Genomic DNA, 27,601 nt, shown 5'->3' on the forward strand with positions numbered 1-27,601 from the left:
TTCCATTAAGGCATGAAGGCTTCAAGGTACTGAAGAAGGTTTCTAGATCAACTTCCTAGATAATGCACTGAAGTCGATAGGAAGTGACCTGTCGCAGGAGGGCCCACAAAACAAAACTAATGTCAAGTTTTGAAGAACAATAATTTGGAGTAATCCAGGACTGACTCAGGGATGGCCAATGTGATTCAAGGCTACAATTTGCAAGGAAATTTTGACTAAGGTTGGATTTCTCTTGAACATATCAGTGACATGAAATTTTGACTTGGAAGTATTTGACTAAAAAATAATACCTAAAACCAAATGAATACTTTCAATGAGGTATGGTCAACTAAGAGATAAATAGATTTCCCAATTCGAACACAAAAGTGACAGAGTGGCATGTTCAAGAGTGACATACTGCCTTTTACAATATAAAAACAAGCGTTCCTTCCAATTTCCCCCCACCATTACTGGAAAGTACCTCTTTATTTTTTGGCAAGCTTGAGGAGGATAACATATGCTTGTCTTGTAAGCTCATCCTTCAGATGAGTCATTCAGATTATTTTTAATGAACCCTAGGAAGGAGTAGTTCAGTTTCGCCCTTATTGACGAGTCATGAACATTTTAAGTTTCATAAGTCCAGTGAAGGGGTAACTCGATGTTGTTTTCATGTTTAAAGAGTTTGAAAAGACACAAAAATAAAACTCATTCAGTTCTTTCAACGTAAAATTTTAATGATCCCAGAGAAAGTAAAGCTTGATATTTTTCATTTTTAGGGAGTCGGGAGAAAAACATAAGTAAACTCCATAGTGTCATTTTTCATAAATTTAGTCTCTCAAGCGCGGAAAATGGTAAAATTGTAGATTTTTTTGTAGATTCAACAACTTACGTGATATACTAAAACACAAGACAAGAATCTACTCTATTGTTTACAACATAAATTAATAATTATCGATGAAAACAATAATCAAAAAGAGGAAGAATATCGAGCGCACATAACACAATATTTCTTTGGGGAAAGAAACTGCTCAAAACCCCAACTATCTATATTTCATTTACTAGAAGATATGAGAAGAAAATACAATGCTTGTTCACACTAGAACAATCCCTACACAAGTATGATCTAACTCCTTTCCTCACAAGCCCGCTCTAGCCAACGCTTAGCCAATTCTGCTGCCTGCCAAGCCCCTACTTCCTTGCACAATTCCTAAGAGAATTATCCCATATTTAATTGGGAAATCCTTCCTCCATAACTATGCAATCCAAGCTTAGGTCCTCAACTGATTGCATGCACCATTTGTACAACTTGAAAAATTATACAACTGATAGTACACTGTCTCTACACTCTAATATCAACTAGGTCTTCCTCTTAATTGACATGCATGAATTATTTGTACGTGAACCTTCAGTTAACTAGTGTGGTACTGGTTGATGCACTAGTGCACTAATCCACTACTATACCTCTACTAGTTCCTCAAACAGTTAGAACTAGTTTAACTAACTATAACTCAGCTAGACTGATTTATCTAATTACAACTCAAAAGAACTCAACTTGGGCCCCTAAAATTTAGGGATCACTCTACATGACTCCAGATAGACTTCCAATTCGAATTTCCTAAGCTAACTAAGTCAACTTAATTTAGTTAACTATTTCAAGTTGCTATGAGAAAATAATTACAATTTTAATTCACAATTTAATTCAAGGACAAATTAAATTAGAATTTCTTATTGCTATTTTTAACACTCCCTCTCAATAAGAAAGGGATTAACAACTAGCTTGATCCTTTCTCTGTGCAACTCGAATTCACATCTTGACAATGCCTTTGTCAAAATGTCTACATCTTGCTCCTTTGTGGGAATGTAATCCAACAACATAATCCACCTATGCACACAATCTCGAAGATGAAGGTACCAAATATCAATATTCTTGGACCGATCATGAAAAAGTGGATTTTCAGAGAGTTTGATACAACTCTAATTGTCATTGTAGATCATAGTTGGATCCATCTGCTGACCAAACAAAAAAACCATAATCTTCCTCATCCAGATGGCCCCACAAGATGCTTGACTAGCAGCCATGTACTCTGCCTTTGATGAACTAAGTGCAACTGATCTCTATTTAATGTTGTACCAAGAAACAATTGTTGAAGCAATACAGAAGATCCCTCCTGATGTGCTCTTCTTGTCAGACAGACTCCCTGCCCAATCTGCATTAGTGAATCCTTGAAGCTTCACTCCCTCTGTCCATATATACCAAAATACATACTGAGTAGTGTCTCTGAGGTATCTCAAGACATGCTAGGTCGCCTTCCAATACAGCTTGGTCGGCCTAACCATCGCTTGACTAAGCTGGCTAACTGCATATCACATATCTGGTCATTTGTTCACCAAATACATGACTGAACTCACAAGTTTCCTGTAAATAGTAGCTTCCATTACTTCACGTGAAGTAGCATCCTCCTTCCTCCAGTTACCTACTAGAGGAGTCTCCATGGGTTTACTTCTCTCCATGTGGAACCTTTTCAGTATCCATACTTCCATGCCTAGAAATTAGTGCATGAACCCCAAGTCCTTCATTTCGAACTCTCTTGCAAGATCCTCTTTGCAAGAATTGATCAGGTTATCATAACTTGTCAGAATCAAATTGTCAACATATAAAACAATAATTAACAATTTGCCTTCCACCACAATATGGTACAGGTTCACATCTACTTCACATTTTGTGAAGCCCAACCCAATGAAGTAACCATCGATCATGGTGTACCAAGCATAGGCTGCTTGCTTCATCCCATATAATTCTCACTTAAGTCGGCACACATGCGAGTCTCGGTCAATGGTCTCAAAAAATTCAGGCTGCTCAATATACACCTCTTCCTCAATCATGCCATTAAGGACGGTGGTCTTTACATCCATCTGATGTATCTTCCAACCCATCTGTGTTGATAGTTCCAATATGGATCTGATTGATGATGATCCGGACTTAAACAGGAACGCAAAAAAATGCAGAGATAACCATATACACAAAGATGCAGTGGAAATAATACTTCATTTCATTAATGGAAAATACTGAAGTATGCTTACAACCAGAAATGGAACTAAACCAGCTAGGGCGATGGTAGCTTATCTCTGAGAAGAGATGTGGTGGCTACATGCCTCTGAACTATGTTACAATGAGGCTCGAAGGCCTATTTATTATTGAGAAACAATGGAAAACCCTTCATATCCCAAAACCTAACCCTAGAAGATGAAACGCCAAATTGTGGGCCCCGTTTGGGTAAATTGGTACATCAACTTCCCGGGGTTGTAACTTTGGCATACAATCTCCGTTTGACGCGTACAATAGCTCGTTAGAAAGATCTATCCGAGCACTACCACTTTGGGAAGGGCAACATTGGTCCATGGATATTTCCCAAAAACCGTCGTTTAGGGCCTCAAAACGGCTCTGGAAGTTCAGGACCCGAAAAACTGCTAAAAATAGTAAATTGTGCTACAATTTAGGAAACTAAAAAGACTGAAAGAGACAGTTGTAGGGGTCCAAATGGGATAGGTGGGTGGCCACCAACATCCACCTGGATCATTCCTCCCCCCCTAGGAAGCAATGGTCCCCATTGCATTGAGTTCCTCCCTGAGATGAGGAGGCTTTTGCTGATTTGGGTCTCTAGTGAGCTATTCTGCAATCTCTGATGTGTCCAGAAATGGTGGGAAGCATGGTTGACGACAGTCCACATTGAACTCTCGGTGCAAGCGAAGGAATGGAGGAATGTTGTGCTTTAAAGCATTGTTTCCCGTAGCCTTGGTACTAGTGTAAGGACCATGTCGGAGCGGTTTGAGTTTCTGATGGGTTCTGGTAAGGCGTTCTCTCTGCAGATGTAACCAAACTTTGTCACCCACCTGAAACTTGTGTGGTACCCTTGTGGGTGAGGAGAAGTTGTTCCTGTGTTCTGTCATGACCGTATCCCTTTGCTACTGCTGCTGCTGCATGGAGGAACCCTTTGCGGGGGTCATGGATGTAGCAACAATATTCCCCTTACTTTGGGAGCGAACCAGACAGAAAATGAACTTCCTAGTTTGTGAGATGAGCTTGATGCCTTTCTTGGCAGTGATCAAAGAGGTGGCGGTAGGTGGGCTACCTCCGGTATCCTATATAATGAATTATCCAAAGAAATAATGACAGCGCGAGGCCTTGACTCATACACAACATGTCGCCTCCACAAGTATGGCTGGCCTAATAGTACATCACAAACATTCAGAGGTGTAACATCACACAATACCTCGTCTGTGAAGGGCTTGATGCTGTAGGGAAGGCGACACTGCTGGCGAACTTTGAGATCTTGTCCTTCGTGAAGCCACCCGATACTATATGGCTGCGGGTGTGGTGTAGTCGGTAGGCCCAACCGCTTCACGACCTTTGCTGAAACGAGGTTCTTCTGGCTCCCACTATCAACAATGAATTGCAGCGGTGAACCCTTCACCTACATTTGTGAGTGGAAAAGGTGCTCCCCCTCCTCTGGGTCTTCAGGCTTATTCTTCTAGATCTTGGCGGTGGCAACAGTGGCGCTAGGCTCCGCATCAATGATCTACTTCCCTTTGCCATTCCCCTTGTCGGGTTCTGGCTCAGGGTCAGAACATGCATCTGATTCGGAAGCCTTCAACTCGACCACTAGTGACTACTTGGTCCGACAGTCACTTGTGTTATGAGTGGGACTCTTGTGGAACTCACACCACTTTCCTATGTCCTTCTTCGGCTTCGTGGTGTTGTTCTTTTCTTGCGGCTTCAATGGGTTGTCTTGGGTCACCCCACCTTGGCTTTGTCCTTTGGGCTTTGGATATGCAGATCCAAAGTCTTGCTTCTTCTGTTTGAACTTTTGCTCGATTTTGACAGCGTATTGGTATGCCGTGCCGAGCGAGGAGATGTTCAGGATCTCCATTTCTTCCTGGATGTATCTGTGTAGGCAGCCACGGTATTTGAGTGCCAAATGCAGCTCATAATCTTTGATACCCAACTGTGTGCGAAGGGTATGAAAAATGTTTGTGAACTCTGGCACATCTTGGTCTCGTCCCTGCTGCAGTGTGGTCCATTTGATGTATTTGTCCTCATAGCTTTTGACAGGGTAGTACTGCTCCTTGATGGCATCCCGGAAGTCATTCCAAGTGGGTGTGGCTGAAAATAGTGAGCCTGTACTTTCATCCTTCTGCTCATAGTAGGTTTCCCACCAGTCCTTGACGTGGGGGGCTACTTGAGAAGAGCGAAAACAATCTTTTCCCGACTTGAAAATTCATGAATAGAAAAATATCCTTCTAACAGATTTAACCATTTATCTATGGCATCTGTGTCTATTTGACCCTCGAAGATGGGGATTTCAAAATTAACTTGTACCTTAAATGGTGTGGCATTTCCAGAGTAGCCGTTGGAAGTTGATGCGTCGCCTCTCGATAGTCGCTAAAGGATCTGCGCAAAGTTGTCCATCATCACGTTCCTTTGTCGCTCGAGGGCTTCTTCGAGCAAGATTTTGATAGGATCTCCTGCCCCCTCGTCTTTCTTCTCATCCGCCATGGGAGGCCATCAGGATTTGCGAGGCTGGTCTTGCAAAGGTTCGACCAGTTCAAGCCCTAACTCCTTATATCCCGACCTTGTTGGGGACATGCAAAGAAAAATAGAGAAAAAGCAAATCTCTCTAATACCACCGATCCGGACTTAAACAGGAACGCAAAAAATACAGAGATAACCATATACACAAAGATGCAGTGGAAATAATACTTCATTTCATTAATGGAAAATACTGGAATATGCTTACAACCAAAAATGGAAATAAACCAGCTAGGGCGATGGTAGCTTATCTCTGAGAAGAGATGTGGTGACTACATGCCTCTGAAATGTGTTACAATGAGGCTCTAAGGTCTATTTATTTTTGAGAAACAATGGAAAATCCTTCATATCCCAAAACCTAACCCTAGAAGATGAAACACCAAATTGTGGGCCCCGTTTGGGTAAATTGGTACATCAACTTCCCGGGGTCGTAACTTTGGCATACAATCTCCGTTTGACGCGTACAATAGCTCGTTAGAAAGATCTATCCGAGTACTACCACTTTGGGAAGGGAAACATCGGTCCATGGACCCATGTTGCCCCCAGACTTCCCAAAAAACGTTGTTTAGGGCCTCAAAATGGCTTTGGAAGTTCAGGACCTGAAAAACTGCTAAAAATAGTAAACTGTGCTATAATTTAGGAAACTGAAAAGACTGAAAGAGACAGTTGTAGGGGCCCAAATGGGATAGGTGGGTGGCCACCAACATCCACCTGGATCAGATGAGTACCTTGCAATAGGAGAAAAGATCTCATTGTAATCAATCCCCTCTACCTGAGAAAATGCGGGCCACAAAACTGGCCTTATGTTTCTCCACACTAACATTTGCTGCTTACTTTACCTTGTAAAGCCATCGGGAACTCACCACTGACTTATGTGTTGGTCTTCGGACCACATCTCAAACACTGTTATGAACAATGGCGTCATACTCCTCAACCATGGCATCAATCCAAACCAGTTTTTGCACTGCCTCCTCAAAAGAAGATGGATCTGTGTCAACACATCTGCTCACAAGAGCCATGTATCCAGTGTACCTCTCATGTGACTTCCTCTGCATGCAGTATGATGTGGTTACTCCCACATTCTCTCTCACATCCTGCAATAACCTGTTAGCCTCCTTGGTTCGCTTTCTCCCATCTCTAGAAGACTCTACTTGAGTGGATGTCTCCACTCCAAGATCCTCTACATGTGGTTGCTCCACATCAATCTGAGGTTCCTCCTTAGGAGCTAAAAACTCCTCAAATGCATGTAGTTGAAGCTCCCTCTTAAGGTAACATCTCATGGCCTTCTCTTCATCAAATTTTACATCCCTGCAAACCATTGTCATCCTATTGGTCGACAGCTACACCCGATAGTTGTGAGGTGTATCAGGGTACCCCACAAATATCCCCAACTCTGTCATTGGCTCAAGATTCTTTCATGCATCTTTGGTCACATGGAAATATACCGATGAGCCAAAAATCCTGAAGTGACCCACATCTAGTCTCTTCCCTGAGAAAGCCTTCTCTGGTGTACTCATCCCAAGAATCCGACGAGGGCTTTGTAGAAAAACCTGTAGATTCACAAGCTAATGCAATTTGCTAAAGCAAGAGAAGAATCTACTTCTACTCTTTACAACAAAATCCCATAAACATAGAGAAAACAATAATCAATAGAGGAAGAGAATCAAAGGCACTTAACACAATAAATATCCGGAGAAAGCCACAACACAAAACCCCACAATATGTTTTGTATTAATTCGGAAAATCAAGATGAAATTACAATGCTTGTTCTCTCTAGAATAATCCCAACACTCAGCAAATTCAATCTCCAACTCGTAGGAAATCTCAAGGCAAAATCTTAGCCAATTCACAAGCTCTCCAAGTCTCTATTCCAATGTGTAATCCCTATGAAGGATAGCTTGTATTTAAATGGAAATAAAGCCTTTAAAAATAGCGCAATCCCTCAAGGATCAGTTCATGAATGCTTGCACTATCAGTGCAACTCAGAAAAATCTAAAACAAATAGTACATTGTCCCTACTCTCTAGTCTCAACTAGGTCTTTCTCAGAATCAACATGCATGAGTTTTTGATGGTGGAATCTTCAGTTAACTAGAGTAGCACTAATTAGGTCACTAGTGTCCCAACTGACTATTTACTCACTATTAGTTCCTAAAACTGATTGGAACTAATTTAACAGGACTTAACTCAACAAACTGAGTTAACTAATTACATCTCATTCATAACTCATTCTTAACTCCTATAAGTTAGGGAGAACATATAAATGTATTCTAAAAGACTTCCAATTTGAATTTCCTAAATTAATTAAGTTAATTAATTATTTTCAAATTGCTATGAGAAAGAATTCTATTTTAATTCACAGTTTAATTCAAGGACAAATTAAACTGGTATTTCTTGTTTCCATTTCTCAACACTCCCTCTCAACAAGAAAGGGATTATCCACTACCTCGATCCTGTCTTTGTGAAACTCCAGTTTACATCTTGGAAATGCCTTTGTCAAGATGTCACATCTTTCTCCTCCGTGGGAATGCAATCTAATAACATGATCCACCTCAATACACAATCTCTGAGATGATGATACTAGATATCTATATGCTTGGACCGATCATGAAAAACTAGATTTTCAGAGAGTTTGATAGAACTCTGATTATCACAATAAATCACTGTCGGATCCATCTGCTGACCAAACAAACCAACCAAGATCTTCCTCATCCAAATAGCCTCACATGCTACTTGACTTGCAGCCATGTACTCTGCCTCTGCCGAACTCAGTGCAACTGATCTCTGTTTCCTATTGTACCAAGAAACTACATCCCTCCTGATGTGTTCTTCCTATCATATGGACTCCCCGCCCAATCTGCATCGGTGAAGCCTTGAAGCTTCACTCCGTCTGTCCATCTATACCACAACCCAAATTGAGTAGTGCCTCTGAGGTATCTCAATACATGATTTTCTGCCTTCCAATATAGCTTGGTAGGCCTAACCATTGCTTGAATAAGTTGGTTAATGGCATAACACATATTTGGTCGCATGTTCACCAAATACATGAGTGAACCCACAAGCTACCTGTAAATAGTAGCTTTCACTACTTCTCCTGAAGTATCATCCTCCTTCCTCCAGTTAGCAGCTAGAGGAGTCTCCATGAGTTTATTGCTCTCCATGCGAAATCTCCTAAGTATCTCGTTGGGATACTTGCCTTGAGAAACAAATAACTCCCCATCTCCCTGCCATACCTCCATTCCAAGAAAGTAATGCATGAGCCCCATGTCCTTCATCTAAACTCTCTTGCAAGGTCCTCCTTGCAAGATTTGATGAGCTTCTCATCACCTATTAGTATGAGATCATATACATAAATTACAATGATCAACAACTTACCTTCCACCACTATGTGATACAGGTTTGCATCTGCTTCACTCTTTGTGAAGCCCAACCCAATGAAGTAGCTATCTATCCTGGTGTATCAACCACATGGTGCTTGCTTCAACCCATACAACGCTCTTTTGAGTCGGCACACATGTGACTCACGGTCCAAGGTTTCAAAACCTTCGGGCTGCTCTATGTACACCTCTTCCTCATTCATTCCATTGAGGAAGGCAATCTTCACATCCATCTAATGGATACTGCAACCCATCTCTGTAGATAGTGCCAAAATAGATATGATAAATGACTACCTTGCAACAGGAGCAAAGGTCTCATCATAGTCAATCGCCTCTACCTGTGAAAATCCACGGGCCACAAATTTGGCCTTATGCTTCTCAGCATTACCATCTATAGCTTTCTTTACCTTGTAAATCCAATGAGAGATCACAAATGACTTGTCCTCCAGTCTTTGGACCACATCCCAAACACTGTTTCAAACTATGGAGTCATACTCCTCCACCATCGCATCAGCCCAAACTTGCTGCTGCATTGCTTCCTGAAAGGAAGACGACTCTGTCACAACACATGCACCCATAAGTGCCATGTATCCAGTGTACCTATTTGGTGACCTCCTCTATCTGCTCTAAGAAGAGGGTGCTCCCACATTCTCCTGTGCATCATCCAAAAATATGTCAACCTATCTAGTGTGTTTTTTTCCCTCTCTAGAAGACTCTGCTTGAGTGGATGTCTCCACTCCCGGAACCTCTGCATGTGGCTGCTCCAAATTAATCTGAGGCTCCTTAACCTTATGAGCTAAAATATCCTCATCCACATGTAGCTCAAGCTCCATCTCAAGGGATACTCACATGGCCTTCTCCTCATCAAACTTGACATCCCTGCGAACCATTGTCATCCGAATGGTTTTCATGTACACCCAATAGTTGTGGGGAGTATCAGTGTACCCCACAAGGATCCCCAACTATGTTTTTGGCTCAAGCTTCTTTCGTGCATCTTTGGTCACATGGAAATAAACTGATAACCCAAAAATCCCAAAGTGACCAACATCTGGCCTCTTATCGGAATAAGCTTCCTCTGGTGTTTTACTCTCAAGTATCCGATGTGGACTACAGTTTTGAACATAAATCGTTGTCTTGCATGCCTCATCCCACAAGTGTAGTGGTAGGCCCTGATCATGCAACATCACCCATGTTTCCCCTACTATGCTTTTGTTCTTCCTCTCGGTAACCCCATTCTATTGAGGGTTATGAGGTGTCATCAACTCTCGTTTAATCCCTTCCACTGCACATAATTGATTAAACTCATTGGAGACATATTCTCCACCATTATCACTCTGTAGAGCTTTAACCTTCTTTCCTGACTCTTTCTCAACCAATTCTTTGAATTCACAAAACTTTGTGAATTTCTAATCCTTTCTCTGCATGAAAAATATTCAACACTTACGAGAATAGTCATCTACAAATATAACATAATACCTATGTTTGGAGGTGGATACTGTCGATAATGGTCCACACACATCTAAATGGACTCTCTCCAGAATAGACTCTGCTCGACTGTCTTTGTCTCCAAAGGAAGACTTGGTGTATTTTCCCAAAGTACAATCCTTGCATGTATCAAGTTGCTCAATGGTACCTTTGGGAAGAACGGTAGAGATTTTTGCAATATCTTCAAAGCCCCATGATGCAAGTGGCCCAATCGCCTATGCCACAACTCACCGATGTCTCGGTTCAACATATTTTCCACTTTTGAACTCAAAGCAGAACAATCCTTTACCTCTATCTTATAGAGAGTCTGAACTCGAATCCCTATCTTCTTTACTTGACCTGTGGCTATGTGTAGAAGGAATGCCTTTCCTTTCGAAAAGATCACATCATAGCCTCTATCCTCAAGCATGGCAATGATACCAAGTTCTTCGTCAGTCTGGGTACATGCATAACATTATTCAAGGTGAGTGGAGCCGCATGCTCCCTCTGAAAACTAATAGTGCCCACACCAGTAACACTATACTTACCTTCATTACCCATCTTGACATGCATCTTGAGATCTTCAGTTCACTGAATAACTCTTTGTCGTCAGTCATGTGGAAAGAAGCTCCACTGTCTAAGTACCAGACACTTCCAATCATTGAAGAAACCATGCATGCAATGAGGGAAAAGACTAATTCTAATTGGGAGTCAAAATCCTCACCCGTCGCTCCTCCTAAGGACTTCTCCTTTGACTTCTTCAATGGACAATTTGTAGCAAAGTGACCCATCTTGTGACAATGAAAACATTTAACTTTCGTCATGTCCTTCTTCTTACCTCCATGATACGAATCAGATTTGGAACGAGAAATTTTACCTTTCCCCTTCCTTGCCTTAATCACTAAGGCACAGTTCTATTCATCATCAGTCTTTGATGAAGAGCCGTCACTAGTGTTCCTCCTGATCTTATCTTACATCAAATCCGACCATAGTCGTTCCCAATCTGGTAGCTTCTCCTAACCATTGACAGAGTCCTGATAACTATGCCGACTCTTTGGGAGTCCAAGAAGAGAAAGGCTCACCATATCCTCCTCGGAAACTGTGATTCCAACACTTCCAAGTTCATCCCGACATTGTGTGAACTTGGTCAAGTACTTTGGAATCGTCTCGCCTTTCTCTACCTTGATTTTACAAATTTTATCCTTCAGTGCCAACTTCCTTTGATCATTGCTATTCTGATACAAGTCTGTCAATGTTTTCCACATAGCATGTAGAGTTTCCTTGCCATGGAGATTCGAGACAATTTGGTCTCGAACTCGCTCAAGGATTATCCACCTTGCCACACACTTCTTCCATTCGGCCAAGTTCTGTGCATTTGTAGCTGCTAGCTTGGGGACTTCTTGATCAATGAATTCCTTCAAGCCATTATCTTCTAGCATAGCCTCCATCCTGTCCCTCTAGGATATAAAATTCGAGTTTTGTTCCAAGGCATACTCAAGCCTCAACCCATGGAACACCATCTTCCGATCTTGAAGTATGTATGCAATTTGACTTTCACCGGTAACCCAGAAACTCAATACTTCGAAATCAACAATATCTCCCTCATCCGAACTCCAATTCGGTCGATTGTTTTTTTGAATTTGGGTATCTTTTCCCAAGGAACCCAGATCTGCAATTTGCTTTTTAAAATTTTGCATAGAAATTCTCAGAACTTCTCTGCAAACTCTCGGCCCAAAAAACAATCTTGCTCCGATACCATGTAGAAAACCTGTAGATTCACAAGCTAAAGCAATTTTATAAAGCAAGAGACAATAATCTACTTCTACTCTTTACAACAAAAGCCCATAAACATTGAGCAAACAATAATCAATAGAGGAAGAGAATCAAAGGAAAATAACACAATAAATATCTGGGGAAAGCCACAACTCAAAACCTCACTATCTGTTTTGTATTAATATGGAAAATCAAGATGAAATTACAATGCTTTTTCTCTCTAGAACAATCCCAACACTCAACAAATTCAGTCTCCAACTCATAAGAAAGCTCAAGGCCAAAGCTTAGCCAAGTCAGAAGCTCTCCAAGTCTCTATTCCAATGTGTAATTCCTATGAAGGATAGCATGTATTTAAAGGGAAATAAAGCCTCTAAAAATAGTGCAATCCCTTAAGGATCAGTTCCTGAATGCATGCACTATCAGTGCAACTCAGAAAAATCTAAAACAAATAGTACATTGTCCCTGCACTCTAGTCTCAATTGGGTCTTTCTCATAATCAACATGCATGAGTTTCTGATGGTGGAATCTTAAAGTAGCACTAATTAGGTCACTAGTGTCCCAACTGACTATTTACTCACTATTAGTTCCTGAAACTAATTGGAACTAATTTAACTGGACTTAACTCAATAAACTGACTTAACTAATTACAACTCATTCATAACTCATCCTTAACTCCTATAAGTTAGGGAGAACATATATATGTCTTCTAAAAGACTTCCAATTCGAATTTCCTAAATTAATTAAGTTAATTAATTATTTTCAAATTGCTATGAGAAATAATTCTATTTTAATTCATAGTTTAATTCAAGGACAAATTAAACTAGAATTTCTTGTTTCCATTTCTCAACAGGCTTCTGTGATGCAAATAAACAACCATGTTTCTTGCCTCGGCCCACAAGTGTAGTGGTAGGCCCTGATCATACAACATCACTCGTGCTACTGCTACAATGCTTCTATTATTCCTTTTGGCCACCCAATTCTGTTGTGGGTTATGGGGTATTATCAACTCTTGTTTAATGCCTTCTGCTGCACAAAAAAAATTTAAACTCATTTGACACATACTCTCCACCATTATCACTCCTGAGAGATTTAACCTTCCTGCCAATATATTTCTTGACCAATGCTTTAAATTAAAAAAAATTGCAAAAGTATGATCTTTCTTCTGCATGAATAAGATCCAACATTTACGAGAAAAATCGTCAACAAATATAACATAATGCTTGTGCTTGGCCATAGATGTTATCGAGAATGGTCCACACACATTTGAATGGACTCGATCAAGGATCACCTGTGCTCGACTATCTTTGTTGTGAGAGGAATCTTTGGTGAATTTTCCCAAAGTACACCCTTTGCATGTATCAACTTGCTCTAGTGTACCTTTGGGAAGACTAGTAGAAATTTGTTGCATAATTTTCAAGGTGTCATGATGCAAGTGACCCAACCGCCTGTGCCACAACTCACTGATGTCTCAGCTCTGCACCTTCTCTGCTTTTGTGTTCAAGGTAACACAATCTTATACCTCCAACTTATAGAGATTCTTCACCTGAATCCCTCTCCTCTTTACCTGTCCTGTGGCTATGTGACGAAGGAACGCCTTTACCTTACTAAAGATCACATCATAGCCTCTATCCTCCAACATGGAGACATATACCAAGTTATTCTTCAAACCAGGAACATACATAACATCTCACAAAGTGAGGGGAGCACCCGACTCCCTCTGAAAGGTAATTGTACCCAAAAAGGTAGCACTATACATCCCATCATCACCCATATTGTTATCCATCTGGAGATCCTTCTCCTCCAAGTCACTGAAGAGATCCTTGTTACCAGTCATGTGTAAAGAAGCTCCACTGTCTAGGTACCATACACTACCCATCATTGATGACACCATGCCTACGATGAGGGTAAAGTCCAATTTGAATTGTGAGACAAGAGCTCACTTGCTGCTCATCTTGAGGACTTCTTCTTAAACTTCTTGAGCAGACAATTTGTAGCAAAATGTCTCAGCTCGTGACAATGAAAGCACTTGACTTTCGACATGTCGTTCTTCTTACCTCCATGACAAGAATCCAATTTGGAATGGGATGCCTTCCACTTCCCTTTTTTTCCTTACTCGCTAAGGCACAATTTTCCTCATTATCAGTCTTTGATGATGATCTGTCTCCGGTGTTCCTCCGAATCTCTTCCTATACAAAATTTGACCACATTTTTTCCCAATCTGGAAGCTTCTCCCTCCCATTGATAGAGTCCTGATAAGTGTGCCAACTCTTGGGAAGTCCTAGAAGAGCTAGGCTCACCATATCATATTCAGAAACAATAATCCCAACACTTCCAAGCTCATCATGACAATGCGTGAACTTGGTCAAGTATTTCAGAATTGGGTCGCTCTTCTCCATCTTGATCTTTTTGATTTTTTCCTTCAATTCCAACTTCTTATGGTCACTTTTGTTCTGGAACATGTCCTTTAATGCCTTCCACATTGAGTATGGAGTTTCCTTGCTATGGAGATTCAAGACAATGTGGTCTCGAACTCCATTAAGGATAATCCACCTTGCCTTTGCCACACATTTTCTCCATTCAGCTAGATCTTGAGCATCCGATGTTGGAGGCTTAGGAATGTCTTGATCAATGAATTCCTTGAGGCCATTGTGTTCCATCACTGCTTCCATCTTTTCCTTCCATGCTATGTAATTCAAATTTCCTTCTAGGACATACTCAAGTCACAACTCGTAGAAAGACATATTGTTGTTCTGAAGTATGAATTGCAAATTTGATTTTCACCTGCACAACAAACTTGAAATCTCCTCTTCTATACTATCTTAAGATTTGATACCATGTATATTTTTTTGTAGATCCAACAACTCATGTGATATACTAAAACACAAGACAATAATCTACTCTACTCTTTACAATGGAAACCAATAATGATCGGTGAAAACAATGACCAAAAAGAAGAAGAATATCAATCACACATAACACAATATTTCTCTAGGGAAAGTAACTGATCAAAACACTGACTATCTATATTGCATTAACCAAAATATCTGAGAATAAAATACCTTTCTTCTTCACACTAGAACAATCCCTGTACAAGTATGATCTAACTCTCTGCCTCACAAGCCCGCTCTGGCCAACACTTAGCCAATTTTGTTGCCCGTTAAGCCCCTATTTCCTTGCGCAATTCCTGAGAGAATCAACCCATATTTAATTGGGAAATCTTTCTTCCATAACTACACAATCTAAACTTAGGTCCTCAACTGATTGCATGCACAATCTGTACAACTCGGAAAATTATACAACTGATAGTACACTACCCTTGCACTCTAATCTCAACTAGGTCTTCCTTTGAACTGACATGCATGGATTATTTGTGAGTGAATCTTTAGTTAACCCACTGGTGCATTAATCCACTACTAGACCTCTATGAGTTCCTCCAACAGTTAGAACTAGTTTAACTGACTATAACTCAATTAGACTAAGTTATCTAATTACAACTCAAAAGAACTCAACCTGGGCCCCTAAAATTTAGGGATCACTCTACCTGACTCCAGATATACTTCCAACTCAAATTTCCTAAGCTAAATAAGTCAACTTAACTTAGTTAACTATTACAAGTTGCTATGAGAAAAGAATTACAATTTTAATTCACAATTTAATTCAAGGACAAATTAAATTGGAATTTCTTGTTGCTATTTTTAACAAAAATAATGCAAGAGAGAAATGTCTTGACCATGATTAGTCAATGTATACCTTTTTCATAAATAGTCTAGTTTAATCTGTAAAAGGGGTAAACTTATACTGAATAGATGACTGTGCATTTACTTTTACGAGTTCAAGTAGTCAAATATACTTGGCAATGTTTTCATATGTTAGGAGTTAGAAAAGAGCTTAAAGGTAACTCCAATATTTCACTTTTTCGTAAGTTTAAGGAGTTCGAAAAAGTGATAAAAATGAAATTCAAGGGGCCTTGGACTACCATAATATTAATACATATAGTTTTACCTTCTATAGTAATAGGTAACTTAGGAAGAGTCCCTAAAGGTTCTTTGATGGTTCTATTAAAAGCAAAAATATTTTGTGTAACAGGTACAAGCTGAGGGGAACCCAAATCTTGCCAAGCGGATGAGGATAAAATATTGGCAGAAGCACCTTCATCTACATTTTTGTGACACACATTCTTATCATACGCTTTCAAAATGATTTTGAAAGGGGTGGAAGAAGAAAGACGAGTCTCTGTCAATATACTCCAATCAAAAGAAATAACCTCATTACTTGGGGGGGGGAATCAATGGAAATAGGTGAAATGACCCTATTTATAGAAGAATCTGAAGTAACAAGAAGAACTTGAGCAGCATTAATTTCAATCTCTAAAGGGAAAGTGGGATCGATTGAAAATGGAATCGAGTCGATCACTTGATCAACCAATGGCTCATCAACTTGAGTGATATGTGTTTCACTCTCCAATTGAAGAGTATGATTGACTATACTTGGAATTAGATTAATCACTTTGTTCATTGACAGTAGGTTGGGAGAAAATTTACAATAACCAGTTGGAAGTTGTTGCTGTGAAACAATAAGTTTTTCCAACAATTTTGAGGCTTCATCCATATGAGGACAAAGGTGGCTATGATGAACCCCTTGGCATAACCTACAAGGAAACCTAACTTTACCCTTTTTCCAGGGAACCTCACAATCACTGGTCGATAGATAGAAAATAAGTTGATAATAGTTTTATGACTATACTTCCAAGATCTTAGGAATACCAAGACAATTGATAAGGAATTGGTCACTCTTACAAAGCTTGCAAGGGTATATGGGCTTGCGTTGCATGTTGGAAGTTTCCTCAACATTACCAATACATACAACCATGGTTTGTTGGCTTACATCTTTCTTATCTTACTTCTTCTTCTTCTTCCCTTTCTTCTTCTTCTTAGTCACCTAGTTACTAGCATCAAGGATCTAACCAAGCGAAGAAAAAGAAAGGGAAGACGAAATTATGGGTGAAGAAGGTAAAGGGTCAACATGAGGTTGGTGATGTTGAGATGGTGAACTCAGTTGAGGTGAAAAAATTAGTTGAGGTGGAACAATTTGGGTATTTGGGATCAAAGAAGTTGAAAACAATCACACTGGTAAACCTATCATGATTCCAAGAAGCAACAACATAGCCATATAAAGAGGACCAACATTTGAAAATTCAGTAAAATGACCAGGATTCATGTTAAAAGGGGTTTCTTTATCGGTAACTTCCGACATAGTTTCCTTTATATTGAACTTAGATAAATTTATTATCAATATTAACAATTCAAAATCACAATCCACACCTAAGGTCTGTAAAAAGTAAAAACAAACAAATAACATGCGCTAGTAAATTTAAGGAGTAAAACCATGAAAACAAACTTTTCATAATGAAATTACTAGTTGGTGATGAAATCCAACGTTGCAAAAACCAATGTGAAAAGTGAATAAAGATAGAGAGCATGGAACCAATTACACTGACAAGCTACTTAATGTACACGATCTGGTGCAAGTTATAACTTCACTTGTGCCATCTCGAGTGAATAATATCCTCCAAAAAGGTTCAAGTGAATCTAGCCAATGTCTGTTCCAAGTACAGCAAAGAATTCCTCTCCATTGTCACCTTGGATAATAGCCCTAAGATTATTGTCTCTAAGGTTACCACTTAAAACAATTTAACCTAGGGAGATAGTCATAGATCAAACATACACGCAAGCGTAGAGTAACAAAGCTCAATCCCCTTAAAAGTTCCTCAACATGGTTAATCTGAGTTTTACTTCCAAGTGACTCCCAAGTACCTTTTGACACCATTTTTAATACATGTAAATCACTCTACCGTAACCAATGAAGTGGGGTCGATCACTCCACTAGGTCTGATATGATCTCATGCTTAACTCCTTTGTAAGGGAAGCTTCCCAGAGCCAAATTGCAGTAAATGGATTTACTCCATATCGCAAGATTCTATTGTTTGTTTGCAACTTTGGAAAGTTAACTCACTTCCCTATTCCAAAGCCCTACAACCTAATCTAATGTAGGTGGAAAAGAGCCCTAAAATAATAAAAAATTCTAGATTGATCTTATTAGTGTTGTTTTTTTAAGTTTTTACTCACTCAAAGGGAAATGGATGTGAAACTGATAGCATTATAACCTGACTCTAAACTTTAATGCAATCGAACATGATATTGTAATCTTTTCATTTCGATGAATCGTAGCTAAAATAAGGGAAGAGGTTTCATTAATTTTTCAAAAATAAAACAATCAATGAATCATTTTCAAGACACAAATAAGAGAGAATGAAAAATAAATGATTCTTGGCTCTTCTTCGAGAAATGCAACCCAAATTCCTCAAAATCTAAGTTACAAAAAATAAAATTTTGATTTTAACAACTTCGTACATACCCAAAAACAAATAATGAATTCTTCCTTCAACAAACACAAGCCATAATTTCAATTTGATGTAATGAGTTACAAATCACTATAAGCAGAAGATTGGATTTTATTATAGAGAGAAATAATCATTATTCACTTTGACAAAACAAAAGACTCCCAATCACAAGTGTAGCCTTGAAAAACCCTAAAATTTCATAATACTAATTATTCTTTGAAATTATGAAAACAAAGTACTTAATATGATATTTTGATATAAAAAAGGACAGACTCAAACTATCTCAACAATGACTGATCCTTCTTTTGATTAATTATCAATTCACGAGATCAAACCTTGAACCCTAATTTGCAAAAGTAAATAATTATTCAAAAAGACAACGCAAGACATCAAATTGAAATAAAGAGGACATTTCTAGAAGGTAAATAGGTCTAACTAAACACAACAACGAAAAGTTCATGGACTCATCAATGAGAACGCTTATTATTTATAAACATTTCTACATGTGCATAGGAAATCAATGTGATTCAGTACGTATATGCACTGTTTCTAAAAGCTAAGTGTGAAAAATTACTCTCTATAACTAAAGATAAAGTGTGCACCTCAGGAAAATTTAAGAAAAAATAAAAATAAACCAAACAAATCATAAAATCTAGACTTTCAATATTTTTCAGACACTCAGAGAGGGCTATGACCAAAGGATCAAAAGTCAACATAAGGAGATGATGGAGAATGAGACGTTCCCCAATATGGTTGCCAGTTTGTTAGGCGGACTAATCCTTCTTGCAGACAAGATGGATCTCCCTAGATCTCAAACAAAATATAGTAACAAACAAGAAAAGAGCTGCTACCTTTCCTTAGCTTATGATTTATTGAAACAAGTAATATGCGAGGAATCACTTACTGGTTTAACGAAGTTCCTGTTGAAGTCCTTTCAATGCCTTCCATAGTTTGCTTCTCCTCGATGCTTTAGAGAGTGTTCCAGTGCTTTCCACAACTTCTCAATAATATCCCAAAGGAGATCTACATACACAAAAACATGCAAAGGATTAAACCATCTAGCATATATACACAAGGATAAATGAAGTTTTTAACTCAAAATATATCATAAATTGAATCGATAACCAATCATAAACTACGTGAGTGATCAAGGAATATCACAAACAATATCATAATAGATGTGATTAGGAAATAACAATTGAATTTTATTGAATAAAAAAGGATAACAAACTTACAACCTCATTTCCTTGATGTTACAGGCCTCTTCCCACCATATCCAACCTTCTCTTTGGATGAAAAGCCTTCTAGCCCTATTTTTGCAACATAGACCTACATTTAGTGGTCCTCCCCAATCCTTTGGCCTATGTTTGATTTATAAGCCAAGAGGAGGGAGTTTGGTATCCTCTTCCTAAGGGATGAGATCCACAGAAAATGGGATAGGGAATCCACAAAGAGAGGGAAAAATCGATATGATGGGAGGTATTAGGCTTAAGTAAGAATCAACTCGAATCTGTTAGTTGGGAAAGGTTTGACTAACAAAGCTTTTAGACTTTACTTTTTTATTTTTTACTTGTATTGAGTCATGTGCGTAGGCCACAGTGCAAGACAAAGCACACTTTTGCACTGACTCAAATGGTCTCTTCTTTGTATGCGCAAAAACTGACTAGGGACCTACCCAGACAATGAAAAATAGGTTTTTGGGTCTTGTAATCTAAGAACTTTATTCTCTTTGGGATTGTTTAGGTTCTAGCCTTGCAGGGGATGCTTTGGAACACTTTAATGGATATCAAAAGATCCAAACTGATGGTCATTTTCCTAATGTGACAAAATGACATGTAACACATGGTCGTTTTATTTCAACTTGTCTTCCATACCAAGCATGTCCCCATCCTTGATAATCCCTAGCGGAATTGGAGCCTATAATAACTTATACTTCAGATATTTTGAAAATTTGAGTTTTGGGTTTGGTAACTAGCCGGGTAGGTGGTGCACAAATAGTGTTCTTTGTCCTCACTTTCTTTGGAACTAATGATGAGGCCATGGCATAGGTATCTAGAAACTAAAAAATTTCCACTACAAATACACTCTAGTCTTTGAAATTCTCTCCATTTTGTGCTTCAAACATTGGCTCTACTCTTGTAAATATAAGGCAATGAAAATGGAAATGGAAGAAATATTAGGGACTTGCATGCCATTTTAGTTGCAATAAATTTTGATAATTTTGAACTTATCATGTAATAACTTTGTTAATCTCACACATTGTGGCTTTTTGGGTGGGAGATTCATTGTGTGGTTCTAGACACATTCGAGATCATGTTAGAAGCCGTTTTGACATAGTTTCCAATCTAGAATAGATTTAACATTTATTAACCTTAATTCTCTTTCCATAAAATCCCAAGTTGTCTAATCCATGTGGGTGGAACACACTTTTGGTGGCAATTTTTTTCTACACTTTTTCAGTTCCCATTTTGTTCATTGGCTATCAGTGGTATCCCACATTGAAGGTCATCTTTGGTAATACATGCTTCATTCAAATACCTGTTCTCCTCACTACACAATTTTCTTAGTGCTCGATGCACTCCTTCACTATGATGGGAAAGTTATACTTTGCTAATTTTTTCATTTTGTTTCCTATGGGCACAACATTCTCTCCTTCATAGCTCCTACGGACATAACGAAAGTTAAAAAAAAAAACTTTTTTTTTTTACAAGTAGATCAACTTTGGAAAGTGGGGCAATTGTCTCTATACAATTTTAGTTGGTTCCCATTGACAAGTTCATCAAATGGCTCCTCGTTCAATTTCTCCAATTTAATAGCCCTTGCATCTATGCCGTAATTGATAATATATGGTCTCAACTAATGCATATGAAAATTTCCAGGGTGTTTCAAAAATTTACTTTCATACATCAACACGAGATCATCACTCTGAAATTGCTTCTACTTAGTTTGACGGTCATGCCACTCCTTCTCTCTGGCCTTCTGCACATTTTGGTGGAACCCTACCATGAATCTATCTTCTTCTAGCTATAGTAAATATGTCATTATTTTCTCTACTGTGCTAGAATCTGTCAACCCCATTATAGAAGTGATGCAAAGATTGGGGACCATGAATTCCAAGGGCCTTATCACTTCCTACACATATGCCAACCAAAAATATGTTTGACCTATAAGCTTCTTTGACATAGTCTGGTAGGTCCATAGCACTATTGGAATCCTTAGGTCCCAGTTGACCCTGTTTACATTGCATACCTTCATCAATGAATTCTATAGAATCTTATTGAAGGCTTGTTGTAGCTACTATAGGCCCCCTCCAAAAAAATTCCTGTATTATAATGTTGGAGCCTCCTTTTGGTTTTGTGAATTGTCATCTTCAGTTTCTTAAGTCATACTTGGTCTTATTTTTCTAAGTTTCAAGCCATCTTCTAGTGATTTCAACTATTGCAACTTCTTGATTTACATGTCTAGCTTGTAGCCCTCAGTTGTGCACTTCAATTTGAAGTCACTGCTTTCTAGCAAAAACTACACACTCCTCGATGGAATTGATTACATAATCCTTCACATTAGAAACTGCACAATCCTCTTTGACAGGAAACTGCACAGTCTCTTGTGACAGGAAGCTACATAGTCTCTTGTGCCAGTTCACTACACAGTCCCTTGTAACATTGAACTATGCAGTTCCAGAAGACATGCACTACACATTCTTTATCGATAGGCACTGCACACTCCCTATGGATAGCTATTGTGCACAACTTGTCAATAGAGTGGCATAATTTCCAAAGTTGACTTAATCACAAGTGGCAACTAACTAACTCTAGCTCCTAGATTTTCGACATTCAGTCACAAACCCTAACCCTAGATCTATGAGTGCTCACTTATATAAAAAGCAAGCCCATAGTTCATTCTCACTCTCATATTTGGAGCTTTGTGCCTTCCCTAAGCATGAGGATATTTTGCATGCATGTGTGCCACTAGTTCAGGTAAGTTTAATAAGTGTCAATTTTTCCTGCTTTTATTGTCACTTTTGTCATTTTTCTTTCGTAAGTGTTGTTTTAGCCAGCTTTTTGTATAACAAGTGTTTCTTTTGCTATATTTAGCTATTGTATATGGAATTCCTCTTTTGCATGTCTATTTTCTAGTGTCGCTTCACATTTTAAGTCCTTTCATAATCCAATAATCATTGCAAAACAATATATTTATGCATGTTATCTTCTTGTAGTCCTAGTTGATTATTGTTGATCTATAGTTAGCTGAATTTTGAATTGATCTACCTGTTTATCACTGTAATTGTGTATTTCTCAAGTCTTTTTCTCCATTGATCTGACATGCATTCCTTCCTAGATCTTCCTCCCTTCAACTATGCATTATGCAATCCCAGTCAATAGTGGTTTCTCCCTTTCTCATTGTGACTATGACTCCACAATCCATGGCCTCATCTACGCACTGCGCACTTCCAGCCAACATGTAGTTACTCCCTGCCCACTGTGGATACAAACTACATAGTCAAGGATTCCTCTCTCTCTTAGAAATTGCACATTATGCAGTCATAAGAATCAAGTCTCCAATATTTCCTCTATTGATCAAGCATGCTATGTCTCTCCTCTCCATTATTTCGTAGTGCACAATTCTAGTGACTAGTCAGGTCACTCTTTCCTTGGCATTACTTCTTTTTATCAAGCCTTGTACAATATTTCCTCCCAATGACTGCCTTGTGTACTTGATAACTTGATAGACTAGCTGATTATCTAAGGAGTTAACTTTGTATCACCATGAGTGCATCTTTGTTTGTAGGTGTTGCTAACCATAAGACTATCAGTCTCACATCCTCCATAGAGATAATGCCTCTTGTTAAAAGACAAGCACCAAGGGGGATATTAAAAGTAGTACTGATCCTAGAGAGAATTCCAAATCGGGGCCACCTATCTTGGAAGACATCGTGTGCTTTATAGATAAGTCCACCACTATATCATGGTTGACCATCAAATATGCTTTCAACAAGAAATAGTTCCCAGAGGACCTTGAAGACAAGGAAATGTGACATCAATGTGAAGAGATCTAGATTCCACAACATTACTTGCAGATATCCAGTGTTACCATGTGTGGAAGAAATCTTATGGATATTATAGGGTCTAGACACCAATAACATGGTTCTTAGTAGTGTAAGCAAGCAAGACCTCATATCATACAGACCACGTGATCTTCATTCCTACTGTAACACCCTCCTCCCACACTTACCTAAGATTACCAATACACTGAGGTAAATATGGGATGAAGAGTTACTATGATATGAATCAACCTCCTAGGTACTGTTAAGGAAGTGGAATCGATGAGCTGAAACCAAACTGGTCATCCTCAAGAGCTACATGACCCCTAGGATCTAACCAACCTCTCTTGGTGCCCAACCCCTAAGTTAACTTTCTTTTTCACTGACCTGGGCTCTCAGTCACTCTCATGACAAGGCAATCCAACAGCTAAGACCCTTTAGTCGCTCCCATAAGCCTGCATCCTAGCAACTGTAGACTAATTTACTTAGTTCTATGTCAGTGACCTCGATATATGATCCAAGTTTGTAGGGCTAAGACCCATGCCTCTGTCGAAAAATTAAGAAAACTCTCAGAAATGATAAATAAAAAAGAGAAAAGGCCCTCTAATGCAAAACTTGAATAAGGACTTAACTTGACCCATCCCAATCATGATAAACATTATGTCAAACACATCATGAACATGTAATGTGCAGGCCATAATTACACATTTGAACATAGGGGTCTCATACTTATATGAGAATCATCAAGAAGGTCTAATGCCATCTCACAATAACTGAATTATCATCTATTAGGTCATACATTCATTAACATTTCATTTAACAATCAAAACACGATGGGAACCATAACTCAAGTTTGTCATAAAATAATGCTTATAACTAGCAATAACCATAATCATAACAATGAACATAGAACAACCATAAAATCCACATGATAACAAGTAAATTTACTCATGAATTACAAGAGGAAAGGAGCTCATATTAACATTTGCAAATCCAACCAAGTCAGGGACTTCCACGTATCGCCCTACTATAGATTAGGCTAAATGAAATATCTCTTTCAGCCAATCCCCTCGTGCCACATTCGAAGCATGAATGTGTGATCTCATGGAATAAACCAATCAAAACCAAACCAAGGCTTCCGGAGGCCAAACCAACTCAACCCTCAACCAAAGATTCCATCTCATGGTTGGACATCACTAACCATCACCAGATCAGTATTTACCCAAGTTGTCTAGGGCTCCAGAGTGTTTCTTCCAACTTATCCCCCGAATTAGTAACTCAACCCAAAACTGCCACAAGAGTGTTTGTCCAACCAAGGTTCCAAGACTAGTAACTCAACCCACCAAGGGCTCTAAAGAATTTTTCCAACCAAGGCTTCCAAGACTAGTCACTCAACTCAAGTTGTTCCAGGGCTTCTAAAGTGTTTGTCTAACCAAGGCTCCAAGAACCAATAACTCAACCCACAACCATAAGGAACATGAGAACCAACCAAAAAACAAAAAGGCAAAAACCACAACACCATGGTTAATTAAGAAATGGCAGGATTAGGAAAAACCATTGTCAATCCAAGCAATCCTCCATGCCAATGACATATCATAACCAAACAACCAAATGCATATGCCATCCATGCCAAAACTAACAAGGAAATCATACATGCCACTCAGTACCTATAAAGAAAATCATTGTAGTTGCTGATCCTGCCGCCCTCTTGCGCTTTCTTACTCTTCCTTTGCCTTCTTTCTCCAAATCCAAGATATGCCACAATGCTCCAAGAGTGCTCCATGAAAAATCTATGAGTCCAAGAGTATGAGAGAGAGAGAAGAGAGCTCTAAGTTAAGACTGACAAAAGCTGTGAACTGATCCTCAAAAGCCTTTTTATCATTGAGGTCTCTATTTTCTTCATTTCCCTCTATTTTTCCTTCAATTTCCTCCTCATATGCAATCTGTGACCTTTCACCTCCCTTTTCTCTTATTTTCCATTATTTTCATAAATAAAATGCCAATTAATGCCTTTTTTCCTTTTCCTTTGCCTTTGCCAATTTCCATAGCCATTTATTAATTACAAGTGATCCCCATCACTATGTGTTTGCCCAACATTCAGCTTGGAATATGTGTCCCATGACCTTGGTCTTATTTTTCTTTAATAACTTTATTACATGGATTTTTAACTAGGGTTGTTACAAACCCCCCCCCCCTTTGGGGAAAAACCATCCTTGGTGTTCAATGAAACTTATAAACCAGCTAACACATGCTACCCATGGAGATTTATAGCATAGATCGATACAACATTTACATCATATCCATCTGATAAAACATAACCAACATATCATGAACACCATACTGCTTTTGGAGCTTTATAATATAGCTCGATATGAAATTTCCAACATTCATATGTGTATATAGACATAACCAAACTCAAAATCAAACATATACCAAAAGGCATCCGCTCAACCAGCGAATAGAGAAAGATACATAGCCTGCATCTGATAAGCCATCTCCCATGTATCTTCTTCGGGCCCAAAGTGCTTCCACTTCACTTTAACTTGCTCGATTGCTTGATTCCGAATCATGAGCATATTTTGCTGCAAAATGCACTTAGGTTCCAACTAGAATTCTCCTTCTGGCTCCACCTAAAATACAAACTAGTCAATAACATTATTAACATATTTAACATACTTCTTAAACAATGACACATGGAAAACATCATGGAATTTCACTATCGAACGCAGTGCAAGTTGATAGGCTACTAGTCCATAACTCTCAATAATCTTGAAATGCCCGCAATACTAAGGTGCCAACTTGGCACATGATCCAATCCTTAAGGACCTCTTCTTGGGCTTGATGCGCAAGTACACCTACTCCCCAACCTAAAACGCCTTAAACACCCTGTGCTGATTTGCATGATTGTTCTACCTGTCTTGTGCTACCTTTTTTTCTTCTTGATTACCTGCATTTCTTGTTCCATCTCTACCAACATGTCTGGTCTAATCAATACCTTGTTCACTAGATATCTCCAAATGATAGGAGTATTACAACTCCACCCATAAAGCGCCTCAAATGGAATCATTTGCAAATATTCCTGGTACCCATTGTTATATGCAAACTCCACCAATGGAAGATACTCTTCCTACTTTCATTTCTAATACATGACGTACATCCTCACCATGTCCTCCAAAATCCTATTGACCCTCTCTGTTTGTCCATCTGTCCGTGGGTGATAAGTCATGTTGAAATCCAACCTTTTCCCCAAACCTACAAACAATTATTTCTAGAGCCTAGAAGTGAACTTAGCATCCTTGTCTGATAAAATCTTCTTCGGCACACCATGAAAAATCACTATATCTTTGATTAATAATTGTGTTACCTCACTAGCTGAATTCATATACTTCATTGGAATGAAGTGAGCTACCTTTGTCAACATGTCAACCATAACCATAATAGAGTCATGATGTCTAGAGGTCCTCAACAAAACTTAATAAAATCCATGGAAATGAACTCCCATTTCCACTCTGGAACCAAAATCGGCTATAGTAATCCACCTAGATGCTTACACTCTTCTTTTACCTATTGATAATCCAAACATCTAGCCATAAACTCTACCACTTCCTTCTTCATATTCGACCAATAGTAGAACTTCTTCACCGTTGTTAATGTCTTTTGATATCCTGAGTGACCTGAGTATGAATTAGCATGAAATTCCCTCAAGATAAGATTCTTGAGCTCACTTTTTTTTTGGTACATAGATCATGTCCCTAAATTTGACCAAACCATTTGCTGTGATATGATAATCCACATCTTCCTCACCGGTACCCTATTGTTGTAACCTATGCCTAAGCTCCCTATACCTGTCATCCTATTGTCATGCCTGCAAGATCTAATATTGTAAGTCTGTCCCATACGAACTCATAGCCGCTATGTGATTTACCTATACTCTTATGCTAAGAGCACTTGCAACCCTGTTCCCTTTTCCCCTAATGTACTT

Source organism: Pinus tabuliformis, chromosome 6 (assembly GCF_031772625.1).
Source record: "Pinus tabuliformis cultivar Carrire ecotype Pingquan chromosome 6, CPIR1, whole genome shotgun sequence".
NCBI classification, from domain to species: domain Eukaryota; kingdom Viridiplantae; phylum Streptophyta; class Pinopsida; order Pinales; family Pinaceae; genus Pinus; species Pinus tabuliformis.